Source organism: Stegostoma tigrinum, chromosome 5, assembly GCF_030684315.1.
Source record: "Stegostoma tigrinum isolate sSteTig4 chromosome 5, sSteTig4.hap1, whole genome shotgun sequence".
Taxonomy (NCBI): domain Eukaryota; kingdom Metazoa; phylum Chordata; class Chondrichthyes; order Orectolobiformes; family Stegostomatidae; genus Stegostoma; species Stegostoma tigrinum.
Genome location: NC_081358.1, coordinates 124,876,067 through 124,901,849, shown reverse-complemented (window position 1 = coordinate 124,901,849; position 25,783 = coordinate 124,876,067). Strand labels below are relative to the sequence as shown.

Sequence of the window (25,783 nt, the reverse complement as noted above, 5' to 3'; positions counted from 1 at the left end):
AATACACAAGGTGAACCAGCAACATTTTGACAAACCACCAACCTCAAGTTCTCCTCCAAGCCATCCAACATCATGGTTTGGAAGTGTATCACCGCTCCTTCACTGTCGCTGGGTCAAAATCCTGGAATTCCCTCCCTCAGGGTCTAGCTACAGCACATGCACTGTAGTGGTTCAAGAAGGTAGCTCACCCCCACCTTCTCGAGGGGCAACTAGGGACAGGGCAGGAAATGCTGGGCCTAGCCAGTGACAGTCATATGCCACAAATGAATAAAAAAAATGCAGGAGTAGGCCATTTGGCCCCTCAAAAGCTTGCTCTGCCATTCACTAAAATCATGGTTCATTTGTTTCTGTCTATTCCCACATAACCCCCACCACCTTCTTTCTCTCTTGCCAAATTAGAATCTATCTCAATGTAAAAACCCACACTTCCACTGTTTTCAGGGGCAGAGAATTCCAGAGCTGACACTCCTCTGAAGTCAGAAATCACACAACACCAGGTTATAGTTCAACAGGTTTATGTGAAATCGCAAGCTTTTGGGGTCTTACGCCTTCTTCAGGTGTTAGTGAGACAGGTGGCATGAGATACAGAATTTATAAGTAAAAGATCGAAGGGTCACACCATTGATGAGGATGTACTAAACAAACCTAAGATATTGTTAAATATTTAATCAGTTAGAAGGTTTTACTTTATTATTATGTATGGGTATATCCCCAAATTCCTTTCAAGTCCCTGTCCTGAGAGAGCTAAGGGTTTTATCAGTGTAAAGAAGATGTGACATTTTAGGTCAGACAATGCATGTTAGGACTGAGGGCTTGTTTAGAAGCTGTTTGTGTTTTAGTTTGGACTCAGACTGATCTTATTTCTAAAGGAGGAATTTATAAAACACCATATCAACTGACTGTCTATAAATTGTGCGCTTTTTGAAAGAGATAAAATATAACTGCAAAGACAAATTCACCCCATAGATTTATGTGTGTGTTTGAGTGTGTGAGAGAGACGGTGTGGGAGTGTCTGTGCGTGAGGTGGGGGGAGAGAGTGTGTGTGTATATGAGGTGGGGAGAGAAAGTGTGTTTGTATGTGTGAGGGGGGAGAGAGAGCGTGTGTGTGTTTGTGTGTGTGAGAGAGATGGGGGAGAGATTGTGTGTGTGTGAGAGAGAGGGTGGAGAGAGTGTGTGTATTGGGGGTGTGTGTGGGAGAGACAGTGTGTCTGCTTTTTTTCTCTCTATTCACTTTATGGGATGTGGGTGTCACCAGCTCGGCCAGCACCTCTTGCCCGTCCCTAGTTGCCCCTTGAGAAGGTGGGGGTGAGCTGCCTTTTTGAACCGCTGCAGTCCATGTGCTGTAGGTTGACCCACAATTCCCTTAAGGACGGAATTCCAGGATTTTGACCCAGTGACAGTGAAGAACGGCAATATATTTCCAAGTCAGGATAGTGAGTGGCTTGGAGGGGATCTTGCAGGCGGTGGTGTTCCCATGTATCTGCCGTTCTTATCCTTCTGGATGGAAGTGGTCATGGGTTTGGAAGGGGCTGTCTGAGGATCTTGGTGAGTTTCTGCAGTGCATCTTGTAGATGGTACACACTGCTCTTACTAAGCGTCGGTGGGTGGAGGGAGTGGATGTTTGTGGATGTGGTGCCAATCAAGCGGCTGCTTTGTCCTGGATGGTGTTGAGCTTCTTGTGTGTTGTTGGGGCTGCACCCATCCAGGCAAGTAGGGAGTATTCCATCACACTCCTGACTTGTGCCTTGTGGATGGTGGAAAGGCTTTGGGGAGTCAGCAGATGAGTTACTTGCTTCAGTATTCCTGGTTTCTAGCCTGCTCTTGTACCCCATGTTTATGTGGTGAGTCCAGTTGAGTTTCTGGTCAATGATAACCCACAGGATGTAGATAGTGGGGGATTCAGTGATGGTAACACCATTGAATGTCAAGGGGTGATGGTTAGATCGTCTCTTATTAGTGATGGTCATAGCCTGGCATTTGTGTGGCGCAAATGTCACTTGCCACTTGTTAGCCCAAGCCTGGATATTGTCCAGATCTTGTTGCATTTGAACATGGACTGCGTCACCATCTGAGGAGTCACGAATGGTGCTGAACATTGTGCAATATTCAGCAAACATCCCCACTTCTGACCTTATGATGGAGGGAAGATCAGTAATGAAGGAGTTGAAGATGGTTGGGCCTAGGACAATACCCTGAGGAACTCCTGCAGAGACGTCCTGGAGCTGTGATGACTGACCTCCAAGAACCACAACCATCTTCCTATGTGTCAGGTATGATTCCAAACCAGAGAGATTGCCCCCCAATACCGATTGATTCCAGTTTTTCTGGGGATCTTCGATGCCACACTCAGTTGAATGCAGCCTTGATATTGAGGGCTATAACTCTCACCTCACCCTCTGGAATTCAGCTCTTTTGTCCGTGTGTGAACCAAGGCTGGAATGAGGTCAGAAGCTGAGTGGCCCTGGGGGAACCCAAACTGGGTGTCACTGAGCAGGTTAATGCTGAGCAGGTGCTGTTTGATAGCTCTGTTACTGACACCTTCCATCACTTTCCTGATGATCGAGAGGAGACTGATGGGGTGGTAATGGGCTGGGTTGGATTTGTCCTGCTTTTTGTGTACAGGTCATACCTGGGAAATTTTCCACATAGTCGGGTAGATACCAGCTTTGAAACTGTACTGGAACAGCTTGGCTAGGGGAGCAGGATGTTCTGGAGCACAAGCCTTCAGTACTATTGCTGGAATGTTGTCAGGGCTCTTAACCGTTGCAGTATCCAGTGTTTCTAACTGTTTCTTGATATCACGTGAAGTGATTCGAATTGGTTAAAGACTGGTATCTCTGATGCTGGGGACCACTGGAGGAGGCCGAGATGGATCATCCACTTGGCACTTCTGGATGAAGATTGCTGTGAATGCTCCAGCCTTATCTTTGTACTGATGTGCTGGGCTCTTCCATCATTGAGGATGGGGATATCTGTGGAGCCTCCTCCTCCAGTCAGTTGTTTATTTGTCCACCACCATTCACAACTGGATGTGGCAGGACTGCAGAGCTTAGATCTGATCCATTGGCTTTGGAATCACTTAGCCAATTTCTGCTGTTTGGTGTGTAAGTAATCCTGTTTGGTGGCTTCACCAGGTTAATACCTCATCTTCCGGTAAGCCTGGTGCTGCTCCTGGCATGCCCTCCTGCACTCTCCTTTGAACCAGGGTTGATCCGCTGGCTTGATGGTAGTATGATGGTGGGGGATATGCCGGGGCATGAGATTACGGATTGTGCTGAAGTACATTTCTGCTGCTGTTAATGCTCAGTCTTCAGTAGCTAGATCTGTGTGAAGTCCGTCCCATTGAGCACGGTGATAGTGCCACACAACACGATGGAGGTTGTTCTCAGTGTGAAGGTGGGGCTTTGTCTCCACAAGGACTGTGCGATGGTCACTCTTACCGATACTGTCATGGACAGATGCATCTGCAGCTGGCAAATTGGTAAGGTTTAGGTCAATTGTGTGTGAGTGCGTGCATGCCCTCATAGGAACAGGATACACATCTCATCTCATCGATTGCCAGTTCCAATGTGCCACAGAGAAAAACTGTAATGACCTCCTCAGAAGACAGACACGGGATATGCCCGATAGGGTGCCCTCCATTGTCCAGTACTTCCCGGGAGGGGACAAACTACACCATGTTCTTCGCAGCCTTCAACACATTATCGATGACGATGAACTTCTCACCTTCAAACAAACTACCAAACCTTAAACAGACTGTCATTCGCAGTGAACTACCCAGCCTTCAGGACAACATCGACCACAACACCACACAACCCTGTCATGGTAACCTCTGCAAGACATGTCAGATCATCGATACGAATTCTACCATCACACAAAGTACAAACAAAGAGCAAAGAAAATTACAGCACAGGAACAGGCCCTTCAGCCCTCCAAGCCTGCGCCGATTGAGATCCTCTGTTTAAGCCTATCATCTATTTTCTAGGGGTCTGTGTCCATTTGCTCCCTGCCCATCCATGTACCTGTCCAAATACATCTTAAAAGACACTATCGTGTCTGCGTCTACCACCTCCGCTGGCAACGCGTTCCAGGCACCCACCACCCTCTGCATAGAGAACTTTCCATGAATATCTCCCTTAAACTTTGAACTTATGACCCCTGGTAATTGAGTCCCCCACTCTGGGAAAAAGCTTTTAGCTACCCACCTTGTCTATACCCCTCATGATTTTGTAGACCTCAATCATGTCCCCCCTCATTCTCCATCTTTCTTATAAAAATAATCCTAATCTACTCAACCTCTCTTCATAGCTCGCACCCTCCATACCAGGCAACATCCTGGTGAACCTCTTCTGCACCCTCTCCAAAGCATCCACATCCTTTTGGTAATGTGGCGACCAGAACTGTACGCAGTACTCCAAATGTGGCCGAACCTAAGTCTTATACACGTGCGAACACCACCCACCACGTACACAGCAGATACTCATGTGACTTGGCCAACATTGTCATCCTCCCCCTCTCTCCCGATTTATTCCAGTTCCCTCACCCCATCCCCCTCTCTGATGAAGGGTCTAGGCCCGAAACGTCAGCTTTTGTGCTCCTGAGATGCTGCTTGGCCTGCTGTGTTCATCCAGCCTCACATTTTATTATCATTGTCTATCTCATACGCTGCAGGCAAGGATGCCCTGAGGCCCGGTACATTGGCGGGACCATGCAGATGCTGCAATAACAGATGAATGGACACTGCACAACAGTCACTAGACGGGGATGTTCCTTCCCAGTCGGGGAACACTTCAGCGGCCAAGGACATTCAGGCTCCGATCTTCAGGTAAGCATCTTCCAGAGCTAACTTTGGGATACACAACAACGCAGAGTCACCAGGCAGAAACTGATCCCCATGAGGACGGCCTCAACCGGGACCTTGGGTTCATGTTGTACTACAGGTAACCCCACCGCACTATACACTCTTACACACACTCTCTCTCCCTCTCTGTCTCTCCCCACCACGCACACACGCTTTCTCTCCCTCTCTGTCTCTTCGCCCCGACCCACACACACACTCTCTCTCTCTCTTTCTGTCTCTCCCTACGCCCACACAAACTCTCTCTCTCTCTCTGTCTCTCCCCACCCCTCCCCACACACTCACACACACTCTCTCTCTCTTTCTGTCTCTCCCTACGCCCACACAAACTCTCTCTCTCTCTCTGTCTCTCCCCACCCCTCCCCACACACTCACACACACTCTCTCTCTCTTTCTGTCTCTCCCTACGCCCACACAAACTCTCTCTCTCTCTGTCTCTCCCCACCCCTCCCCACACACTCACACACTCTCTCTCTCTCTTTCTGTCTCTCCCTACGCCCACACAAACTCTCTCTCTCTCTCTGTCTCTCCCCACCCCTCCCCACACACACACACACTCTCTCTCTCCCCCTCGCACACACACACACTCTTCCCCCACCTCACACACGCACTCTTTCTCCTCCCCTCACTCACTCACACACAGACACACACGCACAAAATCTCAGCCCCACTCTCTCGCACACACACGTCAATCTAGGGGGTGAATTTGCATTTGCAGACACATTTTATTTTGTTCAAAAAGCACACAGCTTATAGACAGTCAGTCAATGTGGCATTTTATAAATTCCTACTTTTGAAAAAAAATCTGAGTCCAAACTAAAACACAAGCAGATTCTAAATAAAGCCTCACACCTAACATGCATTGTCTGACCCAAAATGTCACACATCCTTTACGCTGATAAAACCTTTAATTCTCTCAGGACAGTGACTTGAAAAGAACTCAAGGATTTACATATACATATTAATTAATTAAAACCTTCTAACTGATTAAAGATTTAACAACATCTTAGGATTGTTTAATACATCCTCATCAGTGGTGTGACCCTTTGATCTTTTATTAATAAATTCTGTGTCTGATACTACCTCTCTCACTAACATTTGCAGAAGGACTGAGGCTCCGAAAGCTTATGTTTTCAAATAAACCTGGTGTCATGCGATTTCTGACCTTGTCCCACACTGGCACCTCTACCCTACACCCCTCCGAGAGCACAGAATTCTCCTCATGCCTGACCAAAAAGGGCAGACCCTCATTTTAAAATTGTTCCCCTTAGCTCTGGAGTTGCAAATTAGCGTAGGCCCATCACAGACATGTAAAAAGGAAGATTGCAGAAATGCCAGGGTATGCCTAAATTGAGGACATGTCAAATTTTCACTTAAAGAAAAATATTGCATAAAATGTTGACACTTGAAGAACTAAATCCCAAGTTTTCTGGAGCAAGATTATTTTCAGAGTTGCATTTGGAGCACCGATTCATGCCATTCTATCTGGAAGGAATATCCTAGGAGATCATGACATTCCAGTTACCATACCATTTCCAGCAGTTACCATTTGGCTTCTCAATTTACTATGGACAGCCGATTCTGGCAGCACATGGATGGGATTATTGAGAAGGCTGTTTACATTGCTGGTGATTAAGATAAAGGCATGACCAAAAACCAGCACCTGCTGATGCCAACTGGGTGACAAGGTGGATCAATATCTAACACAACAAAATGCCCTTTCAACCTCAGGGAGATAAACATTCTCCGATGCATTTTGCTCGACCTACAGAGTCCATCCCAATCCACGGGGAACTGAATCACCAGATTTTCTGTGGAGCAGAATGAGGCCATTCAGCCCATTGTGCATGGACTAGTTCTACCCCTCAGGCTAATCTCCTGCCTTTTCCCCATATCCCTGCTCACCATTTCTATCCCATCCAATGCCCCTCTTCAATGCCTCAGTTGAACCTGCCCCCAATCAAATTTCCCTTGCAGTGCGTTCCAGACCCTGACTACTCGCTGGGTGAAAAAGGTTCCTCACATGATCCTTCACTTCTTTTACACATCACTTTAATCTATGCCTTTCTTGTTCTTGTTCCATTTACGAGCGGGAACAACTTCTCCCTGTCTACCCTATGCAGTCCGCTCATGAGGATGTTAAATAAATGATACATTGGGGATATGTGACCTTGCCTTGGAGTTTAATTTTCTCTCACCAACGTACTCTCAACTTCATGCACAAGATAGCCCCACTGGACATCAACAAGGATGTCAGCAGTCTCTGCAAGACACCCACCAAGACATCTCAACCACATTCCATCAGCAAAATCCTGCTGACTGCGTTACTGCGACCCCAGGAAGGCCAAGATTCTCGGACGTGGATGGACCACTAAAAAGGAGAAGAAGTGTTTCTTTTGCGAGACAGAAAACCAACTGTTTTTAACTTTGAAAACAAACCAAATGCTCCGATATGGCGGGCAAGACATAAGATTTGGTATTTAGCAGCATATTGTCTCACACACTTATTTGTCCTGAAGTTCACCATTGAAACAGATCAGAAGCCACTGGAAATGATCTACTGCAAATTGCTAAAGGATTCACCGCCACATTTGCAGTCTCTACATATTAAAGATATGACTTTGAAGTGAGATATCAGCCAGGTACAAAGATGCTGATGCCTGACACACTAAGCGGATGACCCAACCCTGACAAAGACCTCAAGGTGCTCCACATTATAAAGTCAGAGACCTTCACAATGTTGTATCAATGATAGTAGGAACTGCAGATGCTGGAGAATCTGAGATAACAAGGTGTAGAGCTGGATGAACACAGCAGGCCGAGCAGCTTGTTATCTCGACTTTCTCAACGTTGATGTGTTACACTTTGGCCAGAGCCAGTGTGAACAGTCACAATCAGCCATCGCTGAAGATGAGCAGCAAGAGATCACTATCCAGGTGTGGCCTGACACAGTGTGAAAGAAATACTGGAGAAGATTTGTTCATTTTGACCATAGCGACACAAACTTAGTTCATCGCAGTAAGTCAATGTCAGGGGCAAACATATCCTGATACCAAGAACATTCAAGTCCATATTATATCAGGATACATGAACATTGGACACATGAGAGCAAGAATGTGGGTCTGTGTACTGACCAGGAAGTTTAATGATCCTGTGAATGCACATGAAAAGGTGTGTCACAGACCAACCCCAACAGCAGAGGGACTCCCCCTGATGGTCTGTCCATTTCTTGGATGAAAGTAACAGCAGACCCATTCGCAGTGCACAGGAAAATTATATCCTTGCATGATGAGTTATTTCTCCAGTGAGGTCAGGAGATGAGTGAGCTTGTTGCAAATGTTCAGTCCTGAATTGTGTGTTTACCCTGAAAGTTTTCAAAAGCCCAAACAGCAGGTCAAGCGCATTGTTTTTTCCTGTGACTGTGCACTAACAACACAGATGACACCCATCACAGACTGATTTTGCTGTCAAGATGCTCTGCCTATTCTCAAAAAGGTGTAATGCGGTATATGAATTTCAGTGCCTGTGTGATGCCAGGTCTGTCAGCTGTGTATTTTAAAGATGAAAGGATCTTATCAACTGGGATATTCCTTTGGCAGTTCACAAGTGTTGGGCCCTGACAGTACCCAAGATTGCAAACGCTCAGTACACAGCTCAAACCGAGATGGTGTGGAAATTGGAAGTTTTATCTGGAGCTTCTCCACTCCGACTGTTTCTTTTTCTTTCCCTTGAGTGTTTTTTACTTCCTTTCTTCTTTTTTCTCGTTGACGCCCTGGACTCAGTGTGCATCTGGTTTGGCAGTCTCCCAGCCCGGCGTGATGCCTCTCAGCCTGGCATAATGGTCTTTCAGCCCAGCATGGCCTCAGCATGGACCTCTGGCCTCGGGGTGACTCTAGAGCGGTCTCCCAGGCTCAAAGCGAAGCCCAGCGTGGTTTGAAGTCAAGGCCCTGTGCGAACTGGAGACTAGGTGCCAGCATGGTCTGGATTGGGAGGGCTATTTTTCTGAACCTTTTATTTCTCTATTTTCTAATTTATTCCTATGGTCCGTAAAGCCGTCCTTTTTATTTCTTCACTTTTCTAGTTTCATAAGAACTTGCACTGAAAAATCTGCACCTTGTTCTCTTGTACCTAAGATAATGCTGTAAGTAGTGACTTGTAAATATTTCCCTGTACCCATGGTGAGGACATGTAATAATAAAGTTAATTCAATTCAGTTACAGTTTCCAATGTTAGGTGTGATCTCGTGATAGGACAACATTTGCTGAGTCATCTTGAGCGTGTAAAGAATCACACTGGCAACCAATTCAGGATTGTCAGTCAGGTTTGCGATATGGTGCACCACTAGCAACGTAGGGGAAGCTACACTTAATAATAAACAGGGCCATGCTCCTTTCCAGACAGAAACAGCATACATGTGCACTAGGCCTGTTTCAATTCCCCAAATTAGCGATCGTCAGACTCTGGTGCACTTCTCACGGCAGTGCCTTGACCAATCACGGTCAACCTGCCTTGTTCAAAATGTGAGCAATTCTTGGCAGTTAACTGTGAGTCATCATGTAACAGGTACATTCCCCATAGCAGTGCCTGTACCCACTAGAGTTCACCTGCCGATCAGCATTGTCCTCTCATTCATGCTGTTTTCTCTTTGCATTGGTAGTTCTTGCAAATTGACCTGATGTGTTCAAGACACAAACACTTGATGAAATGTGCCTATTTTCAGCACTGTCATCACATTGATATCTCAGCACAGTCGTCAAAAGGATACTGTGTAGATGGTAAACACTCAGCCATGATCTATTTGAATGGTGGAGCAGGAGTGATGGAACAAATTACCTCCTTCCACTCCCACTTTTTTAAATAGAATCCCTATACCGTGGGAACAGGCCCTTTGGTCCAACAAGTCCAGACCAACCCTCACAGCATGTCACCCAGACACATTCCCCAAACCCACTTAACCCACACACCCCTGAACATGATGGGCAATTTAGCACGGCCAATCCACCTAGCCTGCACATCTTTGGACTGTGGGAGGAAACTGGAGCACCCGGAGGAAACCCACGCAGACACGGGGAGAATGTACAAACTCCACACAGACAGTTGCCCGAGGGTGGAATTGAACTCAGATCTCTGGCGCTGTGAGGCAGCTGTGTTAACCACTGCGACACTGAGCCACACCCATGCTATGCTTTTATATTTGTGGGACACTATGTTGCATTGTGGGCTATGTTGCATTAGTGACTAAATGTAATGAGTGGATATAAAGCAGTCTGAGATAGTTTAAGGTAATGAGGAGTTCTGTAGTCTTTCCTTATATTACTGGTCTCGCACCCAGAGCCAAGCGGATTGAAAATCTTTCAGTGCCAGGGAGCCTTACTGTTTAAAGGCACAAGATCCAATTACTAAAACCAAGTCAGCCCTTAAAGGCACATAGAGGCAGATCTTGGTGGTCTTCAATCTTTGAAGGAAGTTACATGTTGAAGCTAAAAGAGAACATTTTTCTTCCTAACTTCGTTATTGTAACTCAGCATTAATCAAAACACTATGAATGCATCAGAGGCGGCAGGGTGAAATGTAAATATTTGTGCTGCCTTTGTAAGTGTGCTCCCTGAGGCAGCTTTAGGGAGTCCATGGCATCACAATTGAACTGTGCAGACTCTGATCATGCTTCCTCCCGGTTGTCAGCTGGGAAATTCTACAAAACTCCACTTAGACCCCGCTGTGAGCAGATCTGGGCACCGTACTTCACGAGGGAAATTTTGGATCTGGGGGGAGCTCAGCACAGTTTGGCAAGGATGAGAGCTGGGCTTTGGGGTGACGTGGAATGATTAGGCAAATTAAGCCTTTATTCACAGAGATGTACAGCACGGAAACAGATTCTTCGGACCAAATCGTCTGCTTTGACCAGATATCCTAAACTGATCTAGTCCCATATGCCAGCATTTGGTCAACATCCCTCTCAACCCTTTCTATTCATGTACAAATCCAGATGCCTTTTAAATGTTCTAATTATACTTACCAACATGATCTCCTCTGGCAGCTCGTTCCATACGCACACCACCCTCTGCGAGAAAAAGCTGCCCCTAAGGTCCCTTTTAAATCTTTATCCTGTCACCTTAAGCCTATGTCCTCTAGTTTTGGACTTCCCTACCCTGGGAAAAAGGACTATTTAATGGCTAATCACCATGTTCACGTTCCTCATGATTTTATAAACCTTTGTAAGGTCCCCCCTTGGCCTCTGACTATCCAGGGAAAACAGCCCCAGTCTATTCGGCTTCTCCCTGTAGCTCAAACCCTCCAACCCTGGCAACATCCTGGTAAATATTTTCTGAACCGTCTCAAGTTTCACAACATATTTTCCCACGGTAGACAGCCAGGTTGTATGCTGTATTCTAAAAGTGACCTCACCAATGTCCTGTGCTACTGCAACATGTTATCCCAACTCCAATAGTCAATATACTAGCCAATGAAGGCCAGTGTGCCAAATGTCTTCTTCACTGCCCTGTCTGCCTGCAACTCCATTTTCAAGAAAATCTGTAGTTGCACCCCCAGTCTCTTCCCTCAGCAACACTCCCCAGGGCCATACCGTTAATTGTACAAGTCCTGCCCTGAATTGCCTTTCCAAAATGCAGCACCTCACATTTGTCTAAATTAAACTCCATCTGCCACTCCTTAGCCAATTGGTATATCAGACCACTACGTCACCAATTTAGGTGTCATCTGCAAACTTACCAACCATGCTTCTTCTGTTCATACCCAAATCATTTATATAAATGACAAAAAGCAGTGGACCCTTGAACCAGTGCCTTATTGAACCGCTGAAGTCCATGTGCTGTAGGTTGGCCCACAATGCTGTTAGGGCGGGAATTCCAGGATTGTGACCCAGCGACCGTGATGGAACAGCGATGTATTTCCAAGTCAGGATGGTGAGTGGCTTGGAGGTGATAAATGCTAGCCCAGCCAGCAACATCCTTACCCCACAAGTGAAATTAAAAGCAAGAAATTCATTATGAAGAAAGAGCAATTTTATAGTACAAAGCCTGTCCCCCTATTAACGATGTGGTAATACTATATTAAGCACAGTATGTCCTGTTTTGTAATTTAATGCTGCTATTATATGCAATATGAATTCCTCCAATGGTTAATAGCCCTGTATAATCTTCTTTACGATAACAGTGATAATCCATTGTGCTGGGACTGTATTAGGATTAAATTCACAAGGATGTTAGCAAGTTTTGAGAAGATTTGTGAACATGATACATGAACATCAACTAGCCACAAAACGACATGACCCACTGTCACTCGTATCCTTACATACAGATGAGGAAGGACACCACTTTGATTGGGACAACACATCCATCCTAGGACAAGCCAAACAGAGACACGCATGAGAATTCCTAGAAGCATGGCATTCCAACCGGAACTCCATCAACAAACACATTGATTTGGAGCCAATCTACCATCCCCTGAGAAAAAGAACAGGAAATGACATCACTAACCCAAGGAAACCTAACCAGATAAATAGAAAGTGGGACATAACACCAGCGCTTCGTCGGAGGCTCTCTGATGATGTTACCTAGAATGGTGACGAAACGTCTGAAAACGAACCTTCCAGCTCAGCGAGCAAACTCATATCCATTCACAAGAATGTATCATGACGCTGTGTACTGATACCATGATAATGCCAGAGTCGTATGATTAAGTGGAACATGCTGGAAGAGAGCAGGGGATCCAACCTGGTGCTGGGAGAATGTATGCCAAGATCAAACTGTAAATGAAGACTTCTAGAAAGTTCTATAGACTTGTGCAGCTCTACTTTGGGAGCCTTAGGCCGCAAACATATCGCAAAACACATCTAGCCGCTACCACGGAATTGCGAAACTGTGTGCGTTATTACGGAGCTCTGCATTGACCAACATCATCTTTCTTCAAATAGTGTCAGAGATAATGGGAACTGCAGATGCTGGAGAATCTGAGATAACAAAGTGTGGGGCTGGAGGAACACAGCAGGCCAAGTGGCATCTTAGGAGCACAAAAGCTGACATTTTGGGCCTAGACTCTGCTTGGCCTGCTGTGTTCTTCCAGCTCTACACTTTATTAAAATAGTGTGTGCTTTTAATTCTACCATTTCACAATCATTTATCATTCCTGCGTAATAACAGGTAAGTCTTCCCAGGGACATTGAAGGATTCTTGATTATTAAGGGGACTGAGGCTTGGGGGGAGAAGGGAGGAAAAAAATCAGCCACGATCAAATGGCAGAACAGACTTAATGGGACAAATGGCCTAATTCTGCTCTTATATATAATAGTCTTATTGAAGTTCGGAGTCAACCATGTCACTGTGGCTTCGGATTCATACGTAGTTCAGACGGGTTAGGGCAACAGAGTTCTTCCCACGAAAAGTCCACCAATTGGGGCTGTTGTTAACAATAATTGAATGGTCAGCATCAAGACCTTATTTAAATTTTAATTCTGCCCGGTCACAGAGGCTATTACTTACCTCTGGAGCAGGTGGGACCTGAACCCAGACCTCCCAGTTCACAGGCTGGGACATTACCAATACACCCCAAGAGTCCTGCCCTTCCTCACACTGAATTCAGGGTGTTGTAACCAGAGATAATGGGAACTGCAGATGCCGGAGAATCTGAGGTAACAAGGCGTGGAGCTGGATGAACACAGCGGGCCAAGCAGCATCAGAGGAGCACGAAAGCTGACGTTTCGGGCCTAGACCCAACCAGCTGCCACATGTTAATGGTAAATATTATAGCTGTAAAGATTAGTCTGAAAAACATGGCAAAAATTTTAAAAATTGCTAACTGCCAACCCTAACTATCCACCCACCCACTGGAAATTAAGTTGATTCAGAATGAAAAATGCCACTTAGTGAATTTATCAATTTAGGCTCAGTCTACAGGGACTCTGCAGAACATTTGCTCTCCTGTTTATCTTCTTCTGCAGTTCTCTCTCTCCCACCCTTTGAGTCCTTCGCAATTCTTGAGTACAGTATCTCCCCAACTCACTAATCCCTGGAATTACAGCATCTACCTTTTCTCTCCTTGTAGGAGTCACAAATAAAAGTGATGGGTTTTTTTCTCTCCCTTTAACTGAAAGTCAAACTCTGTCTATCCTGTCCCCGAACTCTCCCAGGACAGGGGTAACACGGAGTTAAATACAGAGTAAAGCCTTGCTCTTTTTAAATGAAATGGAACAAAATGGGGTTAAATAGACCCTGATGGAACAACATAACAATACAAATTAACAGCTACTGAAAAAAGAACTCAATGTCTTTGACCCTTCTTTGTCCACAGAATTCACAGCCCCTTAAGTACATTGTCTATTTCCATCTGGTGTTGCTCCTTTCCTAATAATAAATTCAAAATAGTGAAAATGTTCTGAGGATGTACTGGGATGATATTTACAAACAATAATGTTACTGTCAGAGAGTTTTTTATTTCCAGCACTCAGTTCACTTCTTCTAATTTTTATCTGAAGACTTGTTACAGTTCCAACTCGCGCAAATTAACTATTATTAAAAAGGCCCCAGGCCGACAACGAGAGATGTTGAGCAAAATCTGATTATGATAGATTTGGTTTTGTTTTTGCACAGAGTTCATTTAAAAATTTTAAGAGATGTTTTAGCTCTTGCAAGATGCTGGTGGAAATGCAACGGTGATAAGAAGAAATGAGATATATTTAAACCTATAGGCCATAATGTTTCCACAGCTATTTTTCAGATCTATACAGTTAAGCGTGTTGGGATGCATTAATGCACTTAAAGCACGATATAAAATGCCTGTTGTTTTTGTGGATTCTTGTTTCATAATTGCGTCTCACAAGCTTCTCATGTTTGCCTTTGCTGTTCGTTGCTGGGCTACAATGCTCGTTGAGTGTGAAGACTTGGAGTTCATTCGTTTCAATTCCTTAAAACCAAAGTCTTTCACAAAATTGTTATATTGCAGATGGAGGCCATTCAGCCCATCATAACCATGCTGACTCTCTGAATGAACAATTCGCTCAGTGCCCATTCTCCTGACTTCTTGTAAATTGGTACATTTTTCAGGTAAACTGCTCAGTGACACCCAGTTTGGGTTCTGCCAGGGCCACTCAGCTCTTAACATCATTACAGCCTTCGTTATTGCTCGCTGAGCCAAGCTGTTCCAGAACAGTTCCAACACTGGCATCTACCCGCCAATACGGCTAATTGCCCAGGTATGTCCTGTACACAAAAAGCAGGATAAGTCCAAACTAGACAATTTCTGCTCCAACCCACTCTTGATCATCAGTAAAGTCTCAGCGTCATACAGCATGGAAACAGCCCCTTCAGTCCAAATAGTCCATTCTGAACATAATCCCAAACTAAACTAGTCCCACCTGCCTGCTCCTGACCCATATCCATCCCAATCTTTCCTATTCATGTACCTATCCAAACGTCTTTTAAATGTAATTGTACTTGCATTCTCCATTTCCTCTGGAAGTTCATTCCACACGTGAATCACCCTCTGCGTAAACAAAATTGCCTGTCCTGTCTTTTTAAAATCTCTCTCCTTTCATTTTGAAAATGTGCTCCCATATCTTAAAATTCCCCATTTTAGGGCAAAGACAACTACAATTAATTCTATCATCACTCCTCATTATTTTATAAACCTCTATCAGGTTGCCTCTCAACCTTCTACACCCCCATGGAAAAAGTCCCAGCCTACCCAGCCACTCCTTGTAACACAAACCCTCCATACTCAGCAACATCCTGGTAAATCTTTTTTGAACGCCCTCCAGCTTCATCATATCCTTCCCAAAAGTGGGTGACCAGAATTCCACACTGTATGTGGAATAGTCAATGTCCTGTACAACCTCAACATAACGTCCCAACTCCTATACTCAAAGGACTGAGCAATGAAGGCGAGTGTGCCAAATGCCTTTTTAACCACCCTGTCTCTATGTGACACAGGTTTCGGAGAATTATGTAACCTGCACCCCAAGGCTCCTCTTGTTCTACAATACCACCCGAGGCTCTACTAGTAATTGTATAAGCCTTACCCTTGTTTCATGTGCCAAACTGTAACAACTTTAAAAACCAAAATAACTGCAGATGCAGTAAATCAGGAACAAAAACAAAGTTGTTGGAAAAGCTCAGCAGGCCTGGCAGCATCTGTGAAGGAGAAAACAGAGTTAATGTTTCGGGTCCGGTCACCCTTCCTCAGAACCTTTATCCATATTGAAGTCCATCTGCCACTTACAGCCCATTGACCCATTTGATCAAGGTCCCTTTGTAATCTTAGAAAACCTTCTTCAATTTTGGTGTTGCCTGCAAACCTATTAACCATGCCTTCTATATTCTCATTTGAATCGTTTGCATAAATGATTAACAAAAGAAGACCCAGAACCGATCCCTGTGGGACAAAACAATGGAAGCTGTCAGTAACAGCACTATCAAGCAACACCTGCTCAGCAATAACCTGCTCAGTGACGCCCAGTTTGGGTTCCCCCAGGGCCACTCAGCTCCTGAACTCATTACAGCCTTGGTTCGAACATGGACAAAAGAGCTAAGTTCCAGAGATGAGGCGAGAGTGACAATCCTTGACATCAAGGCTACATTTGACCTCCGACACTCCCATCATCTACAATCCGACCGCACCACCCAAGACATTTTTCCATCCCCACCCTTGTCTGCTTTCCAGAGAGACCACTCTCTCCGTGACTCCCTTGTTCGCTCCACACTGCCCTCCAACCCCACCACACCCGGCACCTTCCCCTGCAACCGCAGGAAATGCTACACTTGCCCCCACACCTCCTCCCTCACCCCTATCCCAGGCCCCAAGATGACTTTCCATATTAAGCAGAGGTTTACCTGCACATCTGCCAATGTGGTATACTGTATCCATTGTACCCGGTGTGGCTTCCTCTACATTGGGGAAACCAAGCGGAGGCTTGGGGACCGCTTTGCAGAACACCACCGCTCGGTTCGCAATAAACAACTGCACCTCCCAGTCGCAAACCATTTCCACTCCCCCTCCCGTTCTTTAGATGACATGTTCATCATGGGCCTCCTGCAGTGCCACAATGATGCCACCCGAAGGTTGCAGGAACAGCAGCTCATATTCCGCTTGGGAACCCTGCAGCCCAATGGTATCAATGTGGACTTCACCAGCTTCAAAATCTCCCCTTCACCCACCGCATCCCAAAACCAGCCCAGTTCGTCCCCTCCCCCCACTGCACCACACAACCAGCCCAGCTCTTCCCCTCCACCCACTGCATCCCAAAACCAGCCCAGCCTGTCTCTGCTTCCCTAACCTGTTCTTCCTCTCACCCATCCCTTCCTCACACCTCAAGCCGCACCTCCATTTCCTACCTACTAACCTCATCCCACCTCCTTGACCTGTCCGTCTTCCCTGGACTGACCTATCCCCTCCCTACCTCCCCACCTATACTCTCCTCTCCACCTATCTTCTTTTCTCTCCATCTTCGGTCCGCCTCCCTCTCTCTCCCTATTTATTCCAGAACTCTCTCCCCATCCCCCTTTTCTGATGAAGGGTCTAGGCCCGAAACGTCAGCTTTTGTGCTCCTGAGATGCTGCTTGGCCTGCTGTGTTCATCCAGCTTCACATTTTATTATCTTGGATTCTCCAGCATCTGCAGTTCCCATTATCACTAATACACTTGACCAAATGTGGGATCATGGAACCCAAACGAATCTGGAATCAGAGGGTTTCAGGGGCCAATTCCTCTATGGTTGGAGTCATACCAGACACATAGGAAGATGGCTGTACTTACTTCAGTTCCTTCAGCGCTACTGGGTTAAAATGCTGGAATTTAGACCCTAATATCATTGTGAGTCTTGTTATAGCACATGGTCTGCAGCAGCCCAAAGCAGCAGCTCACTTTAAGGGCAAATAGGAACAGTCAATAAATGGACATCCATATCCTGTGAACGAATGAAGAAAGTCTAATTCCCAATTGAAAGCTTCATTTGAACCTGCCTTCGCACTTTCTTACATTGTGGAAACAGACCATTCAGCCAATCAAGTCCACACTATACCTCCAAAGAACATCCAACCTGGACCTATCGCGCTATGCCATCCCTGTAACCCTGTATTGCCCATGGCTCAGCCACCTAGCCTGCACATCACTGAACACTACGGGCAATTTAGCAAGGCCAATCCACCCTAAACTGCACATCTTTGGACTGTGGGAGGAAACTGGAGAACCTGGAGGAAACCACTTAGCCAGAGGATTCTAGAGTCCCATTGTCCTTTTTGTGAGTTATCTCAAATCTGTGCCTTCTTATTTGCAGTCCTCCCCTCAATAGGAAACAGTTTCACCCTCTACTCTGCGTACGCCCCTCATCATTTTGAACACCCTGATGAAATTAGGTAGGTCTTTCTGACTGAGCTTTAGATTGCCTTGGCCAGTAAGTGGCTGGATATCAAGTGCCATTTGACAACCACTCTATTAGAGGGATCATTATAACTGCTGTTCAAATACACAAAGTTGCTGTCACCATACAGAACTTCCATTCTACCACCCTAGCCTGCACATCTTTGGACTGTGGGAGGAAACCGGAGCACCTGAGGAAACCCACGCAGACACAGAGAGAATGTGAAAACTCCGCACAGACAGTCGCCCAGGGGTGGAATCGAACCACTCTGCTGGTAAATGAAGCAAATTTCACAAAAGGGACAGTGAAAGACTCAGTACTCACTTCTTCCTGAGATACACATTAATAAACTTGATAATTGCCTTAACAAAGATCATTTTTGGCATCAATAATGAAAAATCGGACCATGGTCTTTTCTTTGAAACAAAATAACCTCCCTGGCCTAGTTCTCAATATAGGAGCAAGGTTTATTTTCAGATCATAAATCTTAGTCAAGTTAGGAAGATGATGAAAGGTTTCTGTGCTGAAGCTGGACACCACTGAGCTGTTGAGGTGCACACACCATCTATACTCAGTGAACCTGCATTATTACAAAGCATACTCGTTAAACCAAAGCACAACATTAATTTGTCCTGTAAATGCTAAAGGCTGGTGGAATGGTTGCAGCAGCCCACTAGTTAGCACTGTTACCTCTCAGCACCAGGGACCCGGGTTTGATTCCACCTTTGGGCGACTGTCTGTGTGGAGTTTGCACATTCTCCCTGTGTCTGCATGGGTTTCCTCCCACTGTCCAAAGATGTGCAGGTTAGGTAGACTGCCCATGCTAAATTACCCATAATGTGCAGGCTAGGTGTATTAGACATAGGAGTTATTGGGATAGAGTAGGGGAGTGGGTCTAAGTGAAGGGGTCAGTGTGGACCTGATGGGCTGAACAGCCTCCTACTCACTGTAGGGATTCTGCATGCGTAATGGTCACCTCTGACATTTTCAGTCTTATTATCTGACAGAGGACAAGTTCCATTGCTTTCACACTGTTATGGAGTAAAGGCGGAATGTTACAATAGGCTTGATGTAGTGGTCACATCAGTGGACTACTCTCCCTGGTTATGGCACTGATGACGTTGCAGCTGTTGGAATTCAAACTCTGTTTGTGGTTGTAGAATTAAAAATCAAGTGTCCATGGGAATGACCGCGAGTTGTTTCAAAAAGAAAAAGTTGTCATGGTGTTTTCTGGAAGGAGATCCGCTGCCCTCACCTGTGTTTTTTTCATTATTATTTTGTGTGTGCTGGGCTCTTCCATCATTGAGGATGTGGATATTTGTGGAGCCTCCCCCCTCCAGTGAGTTGTTTAATTGGCCATCGCTGTTCATGACTGGATGTGGCAGGACTGCAGAGTTTGGATCTGATCCATTGGTTGTGGGATCTGATCCACAGCAGTTTGAGAAGGCAGCTCACCATCACCTGTTGAAGGACAGCTAGGGATGGGCAATAAATGCTGGGAGTCACTGACGACCGGATGGAAAGTTAACTAAATGTTTCAAAAGAGCAGGAGGCCATTCAGTGTATCATAGCTTGTGCTACCTCTTTGAAAGTGCTCTCTTTAGCTCGCTCCCCGACTCCTCCTTTTCCCTGTAACCCTCCAACTTTTCCTTCATTATAGGTGTATCATAGAAAGCACCCCATCTGGATGCATCACAGTGTGATTTGGCAACTGCTCTGTCCAAGACCACAAGAAACTACAGAGACCCAAGAACATTGCCCAGTCCATCATGCAAACCATCAATACTTCTGTTGCCTCGGGAACATAAAAACAAACAAAACATAGAAGATAGGAGCAGGAGGAGGCCATTCAGCCCTTCAAGCTTGCTCCACCATTCCTCACTATCACAGCTGATTGCCCAACTCAGTAGCCTAATCCTGCTTTCTCCTCGTAACCTTTGATCCCATTCACCCCAAGTTCTATATTCTGTTGCCTCCTGAAAGAACCAACAAAATCAAAGACCCCTCCAGCCCTGGTTGTACTCTCCTGCACCCTTGTCCATCGGGCAAAAGATATTAAAATTTGTGTACATGTACAAATAGATTCAGGAACAGTTTCTTCCCTGTTGTTATTCTGAATGGAACTTTTAAATTTTAAATGTAATGTTTCGCTCGCTCTCTGTGCACCTTCTCTTCAGCCATAATATTTTCCTCCTCGCTCTGTTCTACTACCCTAATACATTTTGTATGGTACGATCTGCCTGTACTGCACACAAAACAAAACTTTTCACCGTACCTAGGCACATGTGACAATAATAAATCAAGTCAAATCTTTAAGTGCTTCTCCGATTCTTCAATCTTTTGTTTGAATTTCATCTCATTGAAAAGAGACAGTACAAGTAACAAGATGCAAATTCAGACTTATCCCCATGACCATATTCAGGGGGTCCAAATGCCAAGATGTCCATTCTGCCGCCATGTGATTGGTGCAATGGACAGATGAAAATCCTGAACCAACCTGCCCCACCAATTGTGTCCTCCCAGACTGCATCAGAGGAAAATTAGGCTGTCATTAAGTGAAAGCCCAGTGCATATTGGGATGTTGACTCAGGACGCAGAGTCATAGAAATGTACAGCATGGAAACCCTTCGGTCCAACTCATCCATGCCGACCAGCTATCCTAAATTGATCTGGTCCCATTTGCCAGCATTTGGTCCATATCCCTCTAAACCCTTCCTATTCATGTCCCCATCCAGATGCCTTTTAAATGTAATTTTGGTTGGGGTCAGTCATAGCTGTGAAGCCTGTATTCGGAACCTCACTGTGATGTGAGGTGAGATTTATACAGATGTTAGTAAGAGTTATTTTGGATTTTGAATGAGACGCGTAAAGATTGTGGGTCTGTGGGGTTTTATGATAACAAACGTTTCTGTAGCCAAGTTGTTTTGTTTTAAATCAGCATTGGAGACAGGCTTATTGGAGAATAATTAGGATTTGTTTACATTAGGAGAGTTAACAAGTGGGAAAAGTTAATATTGGAGTGCATTAAGCTTTCAGAATGAAGACTCTGTTTTTTTTGGACTTGAGAGAGACAGCCAGTTTTGCAGAAAGCATTTTACTTTCAGTTTGGGGACAATCTTGTAGAAGTCTTGTCTGAAGCTGAGATGTAAAACAGTTGCTCTGAAGAAAGGGAGTTGGTTTAGAACAGATAAGAGCATACGAACAGGAGTAGGTTGTTCACGCCCTTGAGTCTGTACTGCATTCAATGAGATCACGGCTGATCTGTGACCTAACTCTATACAAGTGCCCTTAGATCATATCCCTTAATACTTTAGATAAATTTTGTTAAGCGTTTTCAAGTTTAAAATTAATAACTGATCCATCATCAGCTGCCACTTGTGGCAGAGAGTTCCAAACCTCTATCATCCTTTCTGTGTAGATGTCCTTCCCAACATCTCTCAGTCATTTAGACAAACAACACAAAAACAGAGATAACAAGGTGTAGAGCTGGATGAACACAGCAGGCCAAGCAGCATCATAGGAGCAGACGTTTCGGGCCTAGACATAAAAACAGACCTTTCAGTCCAACTAGTCCATGCAGATCAAGTTTCCAAACCTAGACATTTGCCTGCATTTGGCCCATATCCCTCTAAACCTTTCCTATTCATGTTCCTGTGTGAACGGTTTCGGAATGTTGCAACAGTACCTGCGTCTGCCAGTTCCTCAGGCAGCTCATTCCACGTCTGAACCACCTTCTGTGTGAAAAGGTCACTCCTCAGGTCTCTTTAAATCTTTCTCCCGCCACCTGAAAAAAATGCGCTGAAGTTTTGAATTTCCCTCCCTAGTGAAAAGACCGTTGCTATTCACCTTATCCATGGCCCTTATGATTTTATAAACCTCTAAGGTCACCCCTCAATCTGCTATGCTCCAGAGAAAAAAAGATTCCAGCCAATTCAGTGTCTCCTTATATCTCAAGCCCCCCAACAAACCCCCCCCCCCCCATTCCTGGCAACATCCTTGTTAAGTTTCTCTGAAACCTCTCCACTTTAATAGCATACTTCCTATAGCAGGGAGACCAAAACCGCATGCAGTATTTCTAAAGCAGCCTCACCAATGCCCTGTACAACCTCAACATGATGTCCCAACTCTTGTAGTCAAAGCCTGAACAATGGAGGCAAGTTGCTATATGCCTTAACCACCCTGTTTACTGTGATGCAACTTTCAAAGAATTATCAGATTAGATTCCCTACAGCGTGGAAACAGGACCTTCGGCCCAGCAAGCCCACACCGCCCCTTGAGGCATCCCACCCAGACCCATCCCCCTATAACCCACACACCCCTGAACACTATGGGCAATTTAGCATGGCCAATCCACCTAGCCTGTACATCTTTGGACTGTGGGAGGAAACCGGAGCACCCGGAGGAAACCCACGCAAACACGGGGAGAATGTGCAAACTCCACACAGACAGTCACCTGAGGCTGGAATCGAACTCGGGTCCCTGGCACTGTGAGGCTGCAGTGCTAACCACTGAGCCACTGTGCTGCCCCATTATGTACCTGAACCCTCAGGTCTCCATTTGATAGCACTGGCTAGGAGTCTACAAGTCCTGCCCTTCTTTGTTTTACCAAAATGCAACATCTCACTTCTATCCAAATTAAACTCTGTCTGCTACTCCTCGGCCCATTGGTCCAATTTATCTAGAACTCTTTGTAATCTTAGATAACCTTCTTCAGTGTCCACTAAACTCCCAATTCTGTTGTCGTCAGCAAACCTACTAACCCTGCATCCTAAATTCACACCCAGATTGATTATATCCATCACAAACAGCAGACCCAGCACCAATCTCTCAAGAACACTGCTGGCCATAGGCCTCCAGTCTGAAACACAACCCTCTCACCCTCCCTCTCCTACCATCAAGCCAATTCTGTATCCAACTGGCAAGTGTTCCCTGAGTCCCATGCGATCTAATTCTACTAACCAATCTAGCATGTAGGACCTTGTCAAAAGCGTCACTAAAGTCCATGTAGACAATGCCTACCACTCTACCTTCATCGATCTTTTTGGTCACATCGTTAAGAAGGAGATGAGATGATTTGCTGTGCATAAAGCCATACTGTCTGTCTCTACAATATGCATTTGGAGAGGTAAGGATTATGAACATAGGGCATAGAATGTAGAACATAGAACAGTACAGCACACTACTGGTCCTTCAGCCCATGATGTAGTCTCAGTAGATTATGTCTCAGAATCCCCTCCGACCACTTACCCATCACTGATGTCAGACTCAATAGCCTGTAGACTGTAAGGAGAAGCTTGGGAACTTTCTTAAATAAAGGCACACCATTAGCCACCCTCCAGTCTGCAATCCCACCAGATGATACAAATACCTCTGCTACGGGCCCCACAATTTCTTCCCAAACTTCCCACAATGTCCTGAGATTTATCCATCTTTATGTTTTTTTAAGAACTCCAGCCCCTCGTGTTCTGTAATGTGAACTGTTTTCAAGATATCAATGTTTATTCCTGAGTCTCCTTGCCTCTGTGTCTTTCTCCACAGCAAATACTATCACAAAACATTTGTTTAGTATCTCTCTCATCTCCTGTGGTTCCACACATAGACAACCTCATTGATCTTTAAGGGGCCCAATTCTCTCCCTAGTTGCCCTTTTGCCCTTGTTGCGCTTGTAGAATCTCTTCACAGCACCCTCAACATTAGCTGACAAGGCTATCTCATATAGCCCTTTTTCCCTCCTGATTTACCCCTTAAGAATGCCCTTAACACATCTAATACTCTTCAAGCATATCATTTGATCCCTGTTGTATATACCTAACGTTTGCCTCCACAGTCTCAATATCTTTATTCATCCATTGTTCCCTACTCTGATCAGCCTTACCCTTCACTCTAACAGGAACATATTGCCTCTGAACTCTTGTTATCTCAAATTTGAACGCCTCCCACTTAACAGTTGTTCCTTTACCTGTAAACAATCAACTTTTGATTGGAGTCAAAATTTACGTCAGAACATAGACCAGTACAGCACAGTACAGGCCCTTCGGCCCTCGATGGTTCTGCTTTTTAACCTCCAACCCAACTTCCTCCATTAACTCTCAAAGCCTTCTCCCATTGTCTAACTATGTCATTCTTATCAAAGTGTGCTACAAATTACAGCTACTCACTGTCCTGAACATCAAGCCCTAATTCTCAGACTATGCCTCCTAGCTCTAGAATCCCCAGTGGAAAAAGCTTCTCTTTATCTACTCCATCTTTTCCTGTTAATATCTTGAAGACTTCAATCAGACCTTCCAAAAACTCTAGAGAAGACAGACCTAATTTGTTTCATCTCTCCTCGCACTGGTAGTCAGGGGTTAAGTTGTCATTCTTGCAAACCTATGTTGTAGCCCCTCCAAGGCCAAAATATCCTTTGTAAGGTGAACTGCCTAGATCCGCTCAGAGTTTTCCAAGTGGAGTCCTAACACAGTTTGGACTTGTTTGAAGCTGAGAAAATCTAAGCTCAGAGGCATAAAGGATGAGGCTGACAGATTCTTGACAAGGAAGTGGTGTGTGTTGAAGTTAAATTAAGCCTTATAGATGTGAAAAAAAGTAAAAATTGTCCCTAGTGTGTGTTTTCAAAAGGGTGTTGGTGCGATTGTATTTTATTGTACGTTGAAGTCTTTAATTTTGTGTTATATGTAAATCATTTGGTTTATTTTATTTTATCACTTTGCAGCAATGATTCAATAAAGCAGCTTTCCTTCTGAATGGATCACATATGCAGGCAGATCCACTGACACTCACATCTCCATGGATCAAGAATATAAGTGGTGGGAAAGAAAGAGATTCTCCAGGTAATAAATTCTACTGACAAGACAGTATAGCAGTGAAGCTTCAAAACCTCAATACAATTCTTCCAGTTTTGTTGATGTGACCTGAAGACTCTAGATTAGGAGTCAATTCCAGCCCCAGGCAAAATGCAGTTGAGTGCCAACATATCTGTTTGTAAAATAAAGCAATGTTCGGGAGAATTAGCTAACTCTTTCATATGCCATTGATTTTGTGATTCGGTGTATTGCTATCTGGAAGTTGATCAATTTCTTGAATAAAGACAAGGTCTGTCTGTTCTCTTTGCTAAATTTCGCAACAAAAGCCAAACCACTTCCTACACAGTCAGAAACATGAACACATTAAATAACTAAGCAATCAAAATCAAAGCTACATTTGTTGCAGCGGGCTAAAGTTTTGAATTATGTGAAACTGTTTAATGCAAACAGACAACACAAAACAGGTCCCTGCTGGCACATGCACGCCTATCCACTATATGTTATTGAACCGTCTCAACATATTCCTCATGTGCCCCTGGTCTCTTAATTAGTGCTATCCTACTAATCTCAACCAGCCTTTGTGATAGCAAGTTCCACTTTCTCACCACTGTTTGGAAAAGAGTTTCTCCTGAATTCCTTACTGTCTTTGTTAGTTACTCTCTTACGTTCATGGCTCCTGCTGATGATTCATTGGTTGGTTGATTTATTGTAGTCGTGTGTATACCTGAGTACAGTGAAAAGCTTTGTTTTGCAACC

At 44.9% G+C, this 25,783-nt stretch overlaps 1 long non-coding RNA gene across 1 annotated transcript in view; it reads left to right on the top strand.

Moving 5' to 3' along the window:
* Positions 1-25,280, top strand: part of LOC125451932 (uncharacterized) — a 46,947-nt gene extending 21,667 nt beyond the window's left edge. The window contains exons 2-3 of the long non-coding RNA XR_007247418.2: positions 4,672-4,825; positions 24,937-25,280. This is a non-coding gene — a long non-coding RNA (uncharacterized LOC125451932). The remainder of the gene's footprint in view (positions 1-4,671; positions 4,826-24,936) is intronic.
* Positions 25,281-25,783: the final 503 nt, after the last annotated feature.